Source organism: Rhinolophus hipposideros (genome assembly GCF_964194185.1).
Source record: "Rhinolophus hipposideros genome assembly, chromosome: 3".
NCBI classification, from domain to species: Eukaryota; Metazoa; Chordata; class Mammalia; order Chiroptera; family Rhinolophidae; genus Rhinolophus; species Rhinolophus hipposideros.
Genome location: NC_138049.1, coordinates 29895622 through 29911115, shown reverse-complemented (window position 1 = coordinate 29911115; position 15494 = coordinate 29895622). Strand labels below are relative to the sequence as shown.

Here is a 15494-nt window from a genome sequence, read left to right as displayed (position 1 = left end):
TATTGGACATCATTACTCTCAAAGTCAAAATGCACATAAACCTGGTCACATTGGGCATTCCAACAGCACACTAATTGAGGTGACAGAGACATGCAGAACCCTTCTAGCTCTTCATCGATCATGTAAACTGAGTTGTGTGGTCAGAAAAACTGATGAACAGAATTTACTCAAATCCCTTCTCCCAAACGGGGTCCCACATTTTGCAGTAGCCAGAGCTTTCTGTGTGAAGCTAACTAACCGTTGGATAAAACAGCATGGTGATTTGGAGCTCAAGTGTGGGAACCAAACACCAGGATTAGAATTCCAGCTCTGTCTCTCACTAGCCATGTAACAGGAACAAGTTATCCAGCCTTGCTGAGTTTGTTTCCTCATTAGCAAAACAGGGCTATAATACATACTCACTGATGGCTCTAAGGATTAAATTAGATATGTATACAGGGCCTCGTATATAATAAATTCATAATAAATGGTGTCATCACCATAATAAATTTGTCATCAAATAGGGATTCTGTGAAAAAATTAACTATGTCTGGTTTTTTTCACTAATTATAATAAATACAAATAGTCGGAATCTAAAGAAAAGAATATGTGAATGAACTAATCAGAAACAGTTTTGGGGACACAAAGAAAAAACCGAGAGTTGTTAGATGGGCGGGGGGGGGGGTTGGGGATAAGGGGAAAGGTGAAGGGATTAGGAAGCAGCTGGTAACCACAAGATGGCCTCAGGGTTTTCTGAAAATTAATTTGGGGAACGTATTCAATAATGTTGTAAAGATTTTGTTGGGTATCCGATGGACATGCGTCCTATTTGGGAGACCACCTCAGAGATACTGTGGATGCCTGATCATGGCATTGTACACCAGAAGCTAAACATTAATGAATGCCAACTATAATTTTATATATATAATGTGATGGCTCGGTGTGAGGTCGGAGGGATAGTGGATGGGGGCAGGGGGGTTCACAATGTGAGGGATATAAATGATGAACGTCTAAGTATTACCTTGTCTTGTACACCTGAAACTAATAAATTTTAAAAAATGAATAAATAAATAAATAAATACAAATAGTAAGCACAACTATTTGGGAGAAGGGATTTGAGTAAATTCTGTTCATCAGTATTTCTGACCACACAACAACTCAGTGTACATGACTGATGAAGAGCTAGAAGGGTTCTGCATGTCTCTGTCACCTCAATAATATGCAACAATAAATAATAACAGCTAAATAATATGAAACAATAAATAATAATAGCTATTTGTTGAGTACCATTCTAGAGACTTTGCACATAGCAATTTTTTTCATCTGCACATCGCTTTGAGGTAGGAACTAAAATTACTCCCATGTTATAGATAAAGAAGGTAAAAAGAGAATAACTTGCACAAAGCCACACAACCAATAAATGGAAGATCCAGGATTCGAACCAAGGCCGTCCAGCTCCAGAGAGCTTATGCAATACTGCCACCAAGACCAAACAACTTCAGTATTGTATAACTAGCACATAGCATAAACCCTGGCAGTTCATTATTTGTTGAAAAAAATAAAAATCAATAAAGTATTACTACCACTTGTGGCTTTATAATCATTAATAACATGTTCTTACTTTAGGATGTGGGTTGTGTCAGTATCTTAGCCCCTTTTTTCAAAACAAATGTTTCCCGAGCACTTTCATAGCATATGTACCACACACCAGCAATATAGAGGAAAGAATCCTGCTCTCAGCCTAGTGGAGGACAGAAGTAGCAAGACTGGCACTGATATAAGTTCAAAGAACTCATCACTAGTTCAGAAATTTTGGAAATTTATATTCAGAAATTACTACTAGTTTGAAAAGCTGACACAGTTTTCTTAGAAACTACCACTGTCATCTTTCAGGAAGTCACACAATGGTCCTCCATAGGAGACACTAAACATCCATAACATACAAATAGGCACCATGCTTTTTAAAGAACACTGAATTCTCATTCTCAATGTGTTTGCTAGAGGCATATTCGCTCTCTAGCTAAATTCAAGTAACTTGAATAAAAAGCCAAATAAAATAGTACTGGTTATAAATTTCCTCAACATCAAAAATGCAAAACAAATTTCATTTTTCAATTGGCCAGGTTCACCAACTACCCAGTAGGAAAAAAAAAGGGCGGCTAAAGGATGAGTATAGAGTTAACAGGAAAACAAATACAAGGGACACATAAACACGAAAAAATGCTCACCACCTTCATAGTAAAAGAAATACAAGCTAGAAGTTCAGAATGGAAAAATCCAAAAGCTTAATCATATAATCATTGAGCACGGCTATGGGAACAGAGGCATTCTCATATAATTGCAGGAGGACAATAAATTGGTACAGACCCAGTGGAAATCCATTTGCCCACAGTCATCAAAATTTCAAATGCGTACACACTCTAAATCAGTAATCCTGCTTGTGGGAATAAATTCTACACATACACTTGCACATAGGAGAGAATTATGTACCCATGATTCACTATAACATTGTTTGTAATAGCAAAAGATCAATGTCCATCAATAGGAGACACTACATTCACAAAACAGAATACTATGCAGCTATAAAGAAGAAAATGAGAAAGGTTTCCTCATTTTCAGAATTTCCTCTAACTTACACTGTTAAGTACAAAAAGCAAGATTCAGATAGCACATATACACTATCTTATGGGTTGAAAGCAAAGTGTGTGGCAGGTATAAATACTGTGTTCCCCTGAAAATAAGACCTAGCTGGACCACCAGCTCTACTGTGTCTTTTGGAGCAAAAATTAATATAAGACCTAGTATTACATTACATTACATTACATTACATTATATTATATGCAGTCTTATATTATAGTAAAATAAGACCGGGTCTTATATTAATTTTTGCTCCAGAAGATGCATTAGAGCTGATGGTCCGGCTAGGTCTTATTTTGGGGGAAACACAGTATTTATATACATATGCACACGTTTACCTATATAAGTATAAAGAAAGTAGGGAAGGACATAGAAGAATAGAAACAGTAATTATGGGAAATGGTGGATGACATTAGGTAGATGGGTTACAGAGGTACACATAGAGGAGACAAAGTTTTCACTGAGCAGAACTTTGTACAAACTGAAGCATTTAAATACTTTATTAAGAGGACCATATCTATAAATTAAGATATCTAATACATTACGTGAACCCAGCTTGGTTGGTCTGCTTCCTTGGAGACAACTCAAATGCTACAAACTGCGATAAGCCCGGTCACACAGCTTTGGCCACATAAATGGACAGTATGGGTGCAAAAGCCTTCCAGTTCAGCAGTAGCATTAAGATAGTGTAAAATAAAGTGGATTTCCTGGTATAGTATGACGTTTAAAATTGTCGCTACATCCTCAAAGAAATGAATTTCTGCTAGCCTCTAATTGAGCAAACCTATCCTTACCCTGTACAGACTGCTCTCCTAAGTAGCAAATGCTCCAAACCCAAGCTTTTAGAGCAGCCAGGTATCTTTTTAAAGAAGTGTATCAATTCTTCATTTAGCAAAGTACATGTAAGTTAGACAGAAACAGAAATACCATGTGATTTCACTTATATGGGAATATAAAAAAAATCAAAATAGAAAACTAGAAACAAATAAATTTTCAAAACATATACAGTTCCTCAGGAAACCTTGCTAGTTTTTGTATCCTTTTTCCTTCAGTGTGGAGCTGAAACAATGAGGTGTCTTTTGCTAACAATAATGGTAAATATGCAGTTAGGCCAAAAAGATTATTCCTATTTTCTGTTGGGAAAGGGGGAACGGGGCCCTTGGAAATAGGTTTCTCTGAAAGTTGAGGAACTTTTTAAAAGGAGAGTAGAACAAAATGGGAAGATTCTTATTAAATTTCTATGCTGGTCATACATAAACATCCCCAAACCTCTGTCAGTAGCTTCTTCCTCATTTATAGGCAAAAGCAGGAACAAAACTGACCCGATAAACACAAGGCTGTCACGTTTCCTGTCCACACCTTTTCCCTGCCCCACATCTGCTCCCACACGAAGAGGAGGAGACTTCTGTGCAAACGAGGAACTGCATGTTCCTGGTGCAGTAGTACACATCCGGTGCCTTCTCCATGAACGTATTTTGTGATGCTGGGAACATGTATTTGGACCACCATCATATAATGTCCTACACAAAAGGAAAATACACTGTGCCGTTTCTCCCAGCGACACCATAACCAGACTCAAAACAGAGTGAAGCCAACACCAACAATCTCTCATGATCATAACAGATGCCCCTTTATCTGAGCTCATCCCACAGTTACTTCTGCATCGGCTCCTTACCCAGACCCATCATAAAAAGCACTTGGTATCAAGGGGTAGTCTACAACCAGTCTAATATTATTTCTGTGGGAATCAAACTCTAAATTCTTTAGCTCAAAAATAACAGTGATTCAGGAGGCTGTTCCCAAATAAGCTAACGACAAATCCACCAAGGTTTTAACTGCACAGGATAAAGGCATGGGCTGCAGACGCTGCATTTTAATAGGTCATAAGACAAAAGCTTGTCAAAGTCAATCAACTCCCCATAGTATGACAAGGCCACCAAGCTGAAGCCTACACTGATCTCACACTTTCAAATCCTCTTCTCCGTAAGCTTTGGAACACTGCAGTCGACAGGCAGACATGGCCTAAACCTTGTCAGAAAATATTAATGCACTCTTTAAATTTTGGCCATTAGCTCTTCTGCCATTTTAAATATTTACAGCACTACCAGAGAGTTATACCAATGCATAGCATCTGTTCTTAAAATATGAGATCATAAACTGAGTGCCTTTTCTAGCTTAGGTAAGCAGATTCAAATGTTGACGCCGATCCTCTAGCTGGTCAGCAGAAGGTATGTAGACTGGTAGCGTACGGACCCTCCAAACCTGGCGAGAAAAGCAACTTTCCCCAGGTGGGAAAGCTGTAACTGCAGTGGAATTACAGACATGCCATTTGGAATGCTTAAAACCTTTTTTCTTTAAAAGTATTTCTACTCTGAGCATTAGTTTAGTTCAAAACTACTTGACTTAGTAAGAGCTTCAAATGACTACTTTTTAGGTGGTCCTGGCTAGGACAAGTTTTTATTTCAACTGAATATATTTCTCTTTTTGGAGGTAAGATTCTCAAAATTCAAACGTCTGTAAACATGATTTGGTAGAGGTTCCTGCTGGAGAATATGCCAGGCATTCAACTTCAGAATCCACCAAAAAAAAAACAAGTAAACTCACTATCAAAATTTAAACTTTCCTTTTCCAACTTTCACTGTGATCCAGCTACGATATCAAACTATTTGCCACTAATACATCATATAATGTGTACAGGAGGACTAGAGGAGATGGGGGAGGGGGACCCTATGATGGGCTGTCCAAATTATCAGCATCGCCTCCACCGCTATTATTTATTCCCACACCCAAATTGCCAATAATTTAAAGAGACAATTCTAGGTTGGGCCTAACAACAGAAAACTTAAACTTCCCAAGTACACATGCACCCCCGAAAAACACCTGGTAATTACTTCAGTGGTAGGAGAGACTTCCCTGCAGTGTCCTTCCCTGTGCAAGAAGGAACTTGCACAGATCATCTGAAGATCACAGCAGCACTACTTTTCGTTTTGTTAGAAAGTAGCATCAAAACAAGGTTCTTTTTGACAGCAGGTTTTTTAGACTGGTAGACGGTATCAAGAAAATACATGAAGACAGTATTTTCTAAGTCAGCATCTGGGCAACAGGGTGAGTTTTCATATCTTCAATGTGACAACAGATTGAACATGCAGTAAAAGAAGATGCTGAGACCTATCCTTATTCAACCAATAAGGCTGAGTGTGACAACATCAAACCAATATGTAATTTTTCATTACATATTCTTATACCTATGTGATTACATATTGTTATACATATTAGTTAAGGGCCACTAATTTGCAGGTGTTAAAATATGTGAATTCAAATCTCTTCCAGCCATAGTACAACTCCTTTTAATCAATCAAGCTAGCATGAAAATAAAGCGTCATATAAATTAATTAAATTCAGATCTGTCATCCTTTAACATGTTACAAAAAAAATAACTGAACATTATTAACCTTATAAAGTTTTCACTGTGGTTTAGGAATAAGTAACTTTCATAGAGTGTATTTACCACTGAATAAATCAATGGTAAAACAGCAAAACAATATAAAATAAAGCAACCAGTTTCATTATTCTTATATGTCAAACCTGAAATGGGAATTGTGTTGAAGATAACCTGACAAAAGTCGACATTTTCCCAGAAAAATGCAGACAAGTGGTCTAAAACTAAACTCTGATGACACACACAAAATCTTTCTTCTCACTGGGCCTGGTTCAAATATAACTGAACATATTCCTTTGCCAGTCAGTGTACCTACCCAGATACCATCTACTCCATACATTAGCATTTGCCAAATTCTCAATAGCCTGAATATTGACACTCTCAGAGGCAAATTTCCTTCAAAAACAAAACAATCAGGCTGTACCATAAAACTCAACTGCTACAATAGAAATTTACTAAAAATCTCCCCCTTGAAATACATACGCAGCTTTTAAGCACATGGATCCCGCTGACTGCTCTTCAGTGTCAGTAAAGGCTGTGGAAAGCGGATGGAAATCTCGTCTGCAAAAGCTTCATGAGCAAGACCAGCCCCACCCAGGCCCGACCCTGCTGGAGAAAGGCGTGCTCAGTAGAGGAGCACAGCTTCATTCCAAGTTCCTTCATTCCTCAGCTAGAAAATTCACATGGGTCCCAGAAAAAGGCATCTTCCTGCTGCCTACTCTACCCTCTAAGTGAAGAAAGCTCACATAAACAAAAGTTGCAATGACACGACTGCAATTCTATAAAAATATTTATAATTTGATTATTGCTGAGAATTTTTTCTCAGTTTTTTTGTGGGTATGATTTTTGCTTTGCTTTGGGTCACCTCCCCTCAACTTTGTTTTTATTTTTATCATTTTATTCCGCTCTAAGCAGACACCAAAATGTAATGTATACAAATACTCATATGGTCCAATTATTTTTATTTATAAACCACTGCAAACTGACATAGACACTTCTAGACATAGAAAAACCTTGCGAATATACAATCCAGTTTTCACTATATAAACATATTTATTTTGATTCATTGCATTTAAAAATGGAGGCTCGTGTGAAGGTAGATTTATAGGTGCTATCATATAGTTACAAATCCCTGTTTTATTATGTTGTCAACCTTAAACTTAGAAGGCAATCCTATATCCATCTTCATATGAATACAAATAGATTGGGAAGCAAAGTAAATGTGAAGTCACTAAAGGAAAATACATACATTTTTTAAGAATCAGGTTAGAGAGCTGTGAAACAACTAATCTTCCTCAATTCTACAATACTAACCCCCACTCCCTTTACATTTTCACAATTTAAATTCTGGTTGTTGTTTTGTTTTGTTTTTCTCAATGTAGGTATTTATATTAAGAAATCAGGACAAAGACAGACTCTGGATCTAAGTATGCATTTTTACTTCACCCTGATACCACATTGCTCTCCTATGATGCAGGTCCTAAGCCAATGAATATTATATGTTCACATTCACCTACAGCAAAGTCTTTAGAAAAAAAAAAAGAAAGAAAAAAAGGTAAGTCTTTTTTAATTACAAAGAAAACACTTTCTAGCTAAATAAACAAGAAGTCACTTGTACCAACTACCGTGTTTCCCTGAAAATAAGACCTAGCCGGACAATCAACTTTAATGTGTCTTTTAGAGCAAAAATTAATATATGACCTGGTGTTATTTTACTATAATATAAGACCAGGTCTTGTGTAATATAATATAAGGCCCAGTATAATTTATAATATAATATAATATAATATAATATAATATAATATAATATAATATAATATAATACTGGGTCTTATATTAATTTTTGCTCCAAAAGACGCATTAGAGCTGATTATCCAGCTAGGTCATATTTTCAGGGAAACACGGTAGTAGAGAAAGGGTAAGTTTTGCTTTATGGGAACTTAGTGAAAATACGTTTCAGTAGCAGCTTGGAAGAGATTAATCTCTGTCAAAATGAATAAATATAAAACTTTTTTTAAGGCCATTTTAGATCATGAAAGTAAACTTCACTAACCACAAAAACTTTGTAAGTTTTTCGGTAGAGCCAATTTTATTCAACTCAAAGTATCATGTTTTATTTAGATTATGTTCTTCCTGCTTTTTAAACATTAAATGTATTTTATGATAAATACCACAATGCATGGCAGATTTATTTCAATATATTTACTTGGAAAAATATTGGCTCCAAACCTCTTTCTGAAATGTGTTGCTTCATGGAATCCAAAAGTCTCTGAACTACTGACATAATACTGGATCCAGTGAATTAGACATTGGTGAATCTCTACAATCCGTCCCAGGTATCCTTCACCAGCCCTGTGCCGCCTGCCCTCTTAACTCCCCGACTGCTATGGGCTGAATTGTGTGGCCCCCCAAAAAATTTGTATGTTGAAGCACTAACCCCCCAATATGATGGTATTTGGAGATGGGACCTATGGGAGATAAACAGATTCAGATGAGGTCATAAAGGTGGGGCCATCATGATGGAATTGGTAGCCCGTGTAAGACAAGACACCAGACAGCTTGCTCTTTCTCTCTCACCTTGTCATGTGACGACTAAGAGAGAAGGGAGCCATCTACAAGCCAGGAAGGATGCCCTCACCCAAAACTGACCATGCTGGCACCTTGATCTTGGACTTCCAGACTCTAGAACTGTGAGAAAATAAATTTGTTGTTTAAGCCACCCAGTCTCTAGTATTTTGTTACAGCAGCCCACGCAGACTAAGGCACCTGCTTTCTTAGTTATGGAACCCAATGCTACTGCTCAAGCTCCTCTGCTGCCTTCAAATATAAAAGATCCTGATTATAAGCCATCTGAATCTTATGGTCCAAACAAAGGTTAAGAGAATTACGATAGAGTTTTGCGGCACTCTGATTTGGAAACAGAATAAACCATTAATCCAGTGGATAAAAAGATAAGCCAGAGAACTTAAATGAGTTTCCAAAGTCTTATACCCAGTAAATGGTATACCCAGAATTTCTACAATTTGGTCTGTCTTCAAAACCAGTGCTACTCGTGTTGGTATACTGGTGAGCATAGCTGCCTTCCAAAGTCTATGCACTTTTCCATCAAGGCTGCATTATTTGTATTTTAATACCCCTGCTTCCCAGATGAATAAACTAAACCCAAAGAAGTGAAATAACTTGCATAAGATTACTCAGTGGGTTACTGGCAGAGAAGTATACAAACCAGGTCCAGTGTCATTTGAATTATTCATTTCTAGTAAGATATTCAAAAGCATTAAAATACACAAAATATGCTAGTTGAAACATCCATAAATGTCTTCATACAAAAAGTTGTTACTATGAAGTTATATCTATTACATGTGTCTTGCATAGATCCCAAATAACCATGTTTTGACACTGTGTCATTATTCCACTGAAAAGGGAAATTTGAAGTTTATCCTCAGAAAACTATTTTTAAAGTATTCCAGGGAATTGGTTGGGGTTAGTATGGGGAGATTTTTCCTATATTTCTATATGTGAGTTTGTGTATAATTAGAGTTTTATCTTAAACCCAGTATAATTTCTTGACTTTCTAAAATCGTCCTACCTCCTGTTTTATGGGGACAAAGAAGGAATTAAATAAGATATAAAGGACCTAATAATCTGATGGGTCACTCAGGGCTCCAAAACCAGACTCTGTGCAGAAAATAAAGTTATCAGTGTTGCAGAAAAACAGTGACGAAAACAGTTCCTTTCAGTCTTCCCGTCTTTATTCATCTAACCTCTCTGTCTGAGAGGCAATCATCAACTGTCACACCAGAAAAAAAGTGCACAGAATTTTCTGACATAACCCTAACATAACCTTAAAAGTACTCAGAAAAACCTGCTTTTGATCCTACTAATTGTACAGAGAATCCAATCTTCCCATCTAACAATCATCATACAAGACTATAATACTGTCTGAACAAACACGGAGAAAAGTTTTATGACTCTTCTAATCTAGATGAACTTGAATTGGTCTATAAAATTTTCTAACAGCCCACATTTCACAGAATCATTGCTATCTGATGTCAGCAAGAAGAAGAAAAAAACTGCACTAACTTCTCTAAGGCTCTAAATCCAGAAACATTTGCAAAACTGCTAATGAGTCATTTGCAAAGTTTTTTTCCCCACCCCATCTTTAAAAATGTAACATGACACTACAGATTTACGAAACTCTGAGAAGGAAACATACTGTACGACCCCAGATTTTTATAGGGGGTTTAGAAAGACAGTGGGGGTGGGTACGGGGAAAGGAAAAAATAAAGGTGTGGTGGCTGGGAATCTATAATCAAAAAGTTAATGTTTTGAAACCATCTAAAAAGTGTTAGAACAAAGCTCTTAAAAACTCCTTTTTCTTTTATAACTACAAAAGTCAAAAGCATCACTCCTAGAGTTACATATTCAGCCCAGTAAAGTAAACCCAGTGTTTAGTTTAAAATGTATTCTTTTCATTCCACATATGTCTAAGAAACTGGTGCTGAGTTCCTCTTTTCCATCAGACACTGTTCCAAGCCCTTACCACACTCTAAGCTTTTTCCTCATACCAGCCCTCAGGGAATTCACAGTCTAGCAGGCAAGACAGACACAAACTAATAATTACACCATATGCGATAAAGGCTATAATAGAGGCACGGGAAGGGCAAAGCAAAATGGACACCTCCTGTGGGGAGGTCAAAGAAAGCATTATAGGCTCACAGTGCTCAGGCTCATTCAGCTCTCATTTTAAATGAACAAGTGCTACTACTAACGGGATGAGGACACCCACCTTGCCTTAGGGATTAAAGAAATAAAAGCACCTATCACAAAGCCCATTACCTACAAAGCAGAAAACAAAGATGTCGCTGGCACTTGTGCAACACCCTACCCAGTATTGAGCAAAATGGGGTTTTTATCAAATGTTAACAATTTCGAGCCCAAAGGGATCTCAGCATTCACGTACCTCTAGCCCTTGCCTTTTCCAGATGCAGAACCTGAGGCCAGAAATTAGGTTACTTGTCCAGGTTACACAACAGGCCATTAGTAGAACCCAGGCTGGAGATCAGCTTCTGACTATTAATTCCATCACCTTTCCCTAAGCAGACTGTCTTGCTTGGATGAGAAGAAAAGGGGGGGAGACACCGCTTCGGAGAGAACAGAAAATACATGCCCTTTATGGCTGTCCAAGGGCCAGAAGGAACAAAGAGCCCTGAGACAAGGCATCCAGCAGACCTCGAAAGCTCACCAGCTCTGTCCCACCCTCTGAACCAAATAAAAAACCTATACTCTCCCAATAACCCCAAAATTATGTTTCCAAAACTAAAGAGATCACTGCCAAGATGTTATCTACTCCCCCCACAATCTGAAAGAACATTAAATTCATACTCAAACAGTCAGGCTGTATCCCCATACTGCCACTGAGCCAAGGAAGTCTGTAAAATGAAGACACCAGTAGATCACTTGCCTACGCCGTGGAACTGTTTGAGGATTACAGGAGAATCACCACACCACCATACCACTGGTCAAGTGCAAACGCTAAATGAACGTAAGTTACTATTAAACATAGAACTTCAATGGTCACACAACTCATCTAGATTTTTCCCCTAAAAACGGTTAAATGTATCATCATGTTTAACTTTATTTTTAAAAATCAAACATTAACATATAGTAATGGCCTACCAATTCTATTGATCTGATTAAGCTGGTGCAAAAGTAATTGCAGTTTAAAAGATTAAAAATAATTGCAAAAACCGCAATTATTTTTCCACCAACCTAATATTTTCCCCCTCGATTTGTAGAGGGAAAACTGTTTCCCCACCCTAATCCACCCTCATAATTTCCCTTCATTTTCTCTCCTTTCCTTTAAAAGGGCCCATACTATCCAAGAGGCCCTCCTGGAACCACGTACACAGCAAGCATGTCAACCAAGGCTCTTGTCAAAAATCATGCTGTATACAGTTGAGCACAGCTTCTACCTGCCGGGGCAAGCCAGGGGAACGTTAGGTGCATGGAGTAAGCAGTGCCAGGTCACATATGTCCTGGGAGGTCCAAGCCCACCTGGGGCCGGTCCTCACTTCACCAGCATGGCCGTCTCCCTTCTGCCTGGTACATGCCGTCTGTGCGGTTTGGGCTCTTGTTTGAGAACCCAGTATGCTTCCAGCCCTTCACAACCTTATGGAACTGTAGCTCCACTCATTTCTTTCTGTAGCTTCACCTTTAAAACCTAACTCTCCAAACTTCAATGATAAAAGAAAACCCTAAGTTATTTTCTCAATCCACAGCCCCTACCCATCCAAAAAAATAAAGACTATCCAACATGAAGCCAGAATATTCACCATTATCTTTGCCTATGAGATCTGGATTTCAATTCTGTATTTTGGGGTTTTGCTATGATCCCTTCATCCAATGAGGAATTGCTCTTTGCTTCCTGATAGCTGCTGAGGATAAAGACCTGCGTAAAACTTACCTCCAGCCATGCAAGGAGAGCAGTATATTTCAGTAAATAACTGTGCTATAAAGGGCATGAGAGCTGGAACACAGGCGTGAACAATTCAACAGCAACTGACTTGATGAGGGAACAATGCTTCCCAGCATGACATCTGAGCCGACCTTGATGGATAAGGAGGAGCTTACTGGGCCAATTGTAAGAGGGTAGACGCATACTCCTCACCATGGGAACAATAAATGAAGGGCACAGAATCATGAAAGATAAATCTGTTGCAGAGAACGGTAAGTACTCATCTGCCTGGAACACAGGGTGGGGGAGTGGCGGAAATGGGACAAGGGAGGCAGCCAAATAATGAGTGATCAGTATGCGAAGCTCAGATGTTTTAATTCTATCCTGTAGGCAATGGAAAATATTAATTTTGTTATTTCTGAAGAATTACTTTGGCAGTAATATGAGAACAAGTTACACAATGAAAGAAAAGTGGTTAAGATGATGCTGCAGTGATCCAGGAAACAACATTCAGAGGAAGACAGAGGCAACAAAGATGCAAAAGGAAGAGATGGAGTCAATAAATATTTAGTAGGTAAAATGGACAGGATCTGACAGCGAATTGGATTGTGGAACAGTGAATTGGATAATAGTGACAGTGAATTGGATAATGGAGAACAAAGTTCCCTGGTTCCCAAAAGTCAAAGGTCAGATAATCGTGCTATTAACCTAGACAGGAATTTCCACATACGAGTTAGGAAACAGGGCTGAAAGAAGCACAAGCTTCTACTTTTAATGCATTTGGACTGAAGTCACTGTGTGACATCCAGGTGGAACATCAGATGTCTGGAGACGTGTGTCTGAACAAGAGTCTGAGTTTCCACGGTAAGATTTGGAACTAATTCGTCAAGGACTGTTATTTGAACCTATGAAAGTCGATGATATCCCTTGCAAACAGAGTAGAAAAATGCCCATAAGAAATCCCCACACAGTGAGCAAGGAACTTATAAAGGAGACTGGGAATGTTCATCATAAGGGGGGAGAAAAGCAGCAAACCAAGAAAAGTACCACCAAGAGAGAAGAGTGAAGCTGGGAGGAGTGGATAACAGAGCCAAGGTACCAGTAAGGTTTTAAAGGTGTCATGAAAAGCTTCCTGGGAACCTCAAAGAGAAAGTTCACTGAGTGGTGGCAGAAAAAGCCAACTGGCTACAAAAAAAAAAAAAAAAAAAAAAGTTTCAAGAGAGGAGGGTAAGAGATAAGTGTAAATTAATCTCAAGCTTAGCGAAGAAGAAAAGGCTAGAGAAAAGGGAAGTAGTAACTACAAGAAATACAAGGTTGCGGGAAGACATTTATGTATGGGAGATATTTTGGTTGTTTTGCTTGGTCCAGGCTTTGGGTGGGATAGACAAAGGGAGAGGTTGAAGACATAAAGGAGAAAAAGGAAAATGGATGTCAGGTAGTTCAGAAGTGATGGAAGAAAAAGGATCAAAACCACAAGAGAAGGGTTTAATCTGGGACAGCAGGAGGACCGCCTACGCCAGAGACCAAAGGGAAGGTAATTGGAAATACACACGAGCTGGGAAAGGAAGGGGAGTAAGGAAGTTAGGAAGCTAGGAGTGCATCGGAAGCAGTGTTCTCCATCCAAAGTAGCTTTCAAAACTTTGGTGCATTGTGTGTGTGTTGGGGGGGGAAGGGAAATTTTGGGAGAAAATATGGTCAATCGCATTGATTCAAAACAGATTAAACTGACTAATTTTCAACATGCAAAGTCACTGGTGTTTTAAACTTTTCAAACTCTGTTTGGGATTCCCTGCATAATCTGTCTTTTAATATAGCAACCTGATTTGTAAATCAATATCTATTAAATTACCCAGAAGAATATAACCAAATGAATGCCACCTTCACATCACACTATACAGGCAGAAAAGAAGTTAAAAAAAATAATTCACTGAAATCACAAGGTACGGAGAGGGGTGTTTTGTTTTAATCATAGTGTGTGCCAAGGGCTTGGCTAAATGTGTTTTATGAGACACAGTAACTATAATTGTAATTTCTATTCTCAAACTGAGAAGGCTGTGTCTCAATAAAATGCCAGTTTAACAGACAAGACAATGAAGACCACCGTCACCACCAGAACCCCATAAGAATATGTGAAAGGTTATAAAACAAAACTCCTTTTATAGAGTTGAATCCTTTCCAGGGTGGGCCTTTAAGATATTCTGACAGTGCACACAAATACTATCTCTGGAACAAAACCAAAAAGGCACAGCTGCAAGACATCTTCCACTGAAGTTGTAACTGACTCAATAGCTGCTCTTCCTTTGAGCAAGAGAATCTATAAAAGCCAGAAGCAGGGAGATTTTTCCCAACAAACCATTTTCTCCTGATCCAAATTGTAGCTTTATTAAAAAGCTAAAATGGACAGCATGGCCAGTATAAGTTCATACTAAGTTTGTAAAATAAAATATCAATAAAACTTTTTTAAAAAGTACCTATCGATGTATTTCATTAAGAAAATCCCCAACTGAACCAAAACTATTCTGAAATACATGGAGATACACATTTTTTAAATTACACTCCATCACCATCACAAACAGGAAATTTGGATTTGCCTTAGTGGAATTGTTTTCCCAAACCTCTAAGGAGTAACAGTGACCAAAATTTTAGATGATTAGTATCAGTATTCTCAATACTGATGTATTTTGAACTTATGATATCTGGATATGTATAACAGGTAATAATAAAAAGTCAAAGACATTTGAAATCAATTATGAATAACTCCAACATAAGAAAAACAATTCAGGTAACCAAATCAATGCTTTATTTGTGATGCTTTCCCTGCTGTAGTTTTAACTACGTTTCTATAGCAACACCAACAAATACTCTTAAACAAATATTTCTGCAGCCAACATGAAAACCAATAACCACTTCTCTAGTTCATTTCTATTATGGCTTCCAACAAAAAGAAATCAGCCTTCCTAAACTTCATTCTAGAAACTGCAA

The 15494-nt window shown here is 38.0% G+C and overlaps 1 protein-coding gene across 28 annotated transcripts in view; it reads right to left on the bottom strand.

Annotated features, from left to right (window-relative positions):
* The window catches only part of EPB41L2 (erythrocyte membrane protein band 4.1 like 2), a 206579-nt gene that overhangs the window by 117064 nt on the left and 74021 nt on the right, over positions 1–15494 (bottom strand). For 2 of the 28 annotated variants that reach the window (XM_081031857.1, XM_081031837.1), the window contains exon 1: positions 12522–12649. The exons of 24 other annotated variants lie outside the window; for them this stretch is intronic. The gene's annotated coding sequence lies outside the window, so the exon portion shown is untranslated. Of the gene's footprint in view, positions 1–6538; positions 6642–12521; positions 12650–15494 lie in introns of those variants that run through there. 2 more of the 28 variants (XM_081031844.1, XM_081031839.1) reach the window with 2 other exon arrangements.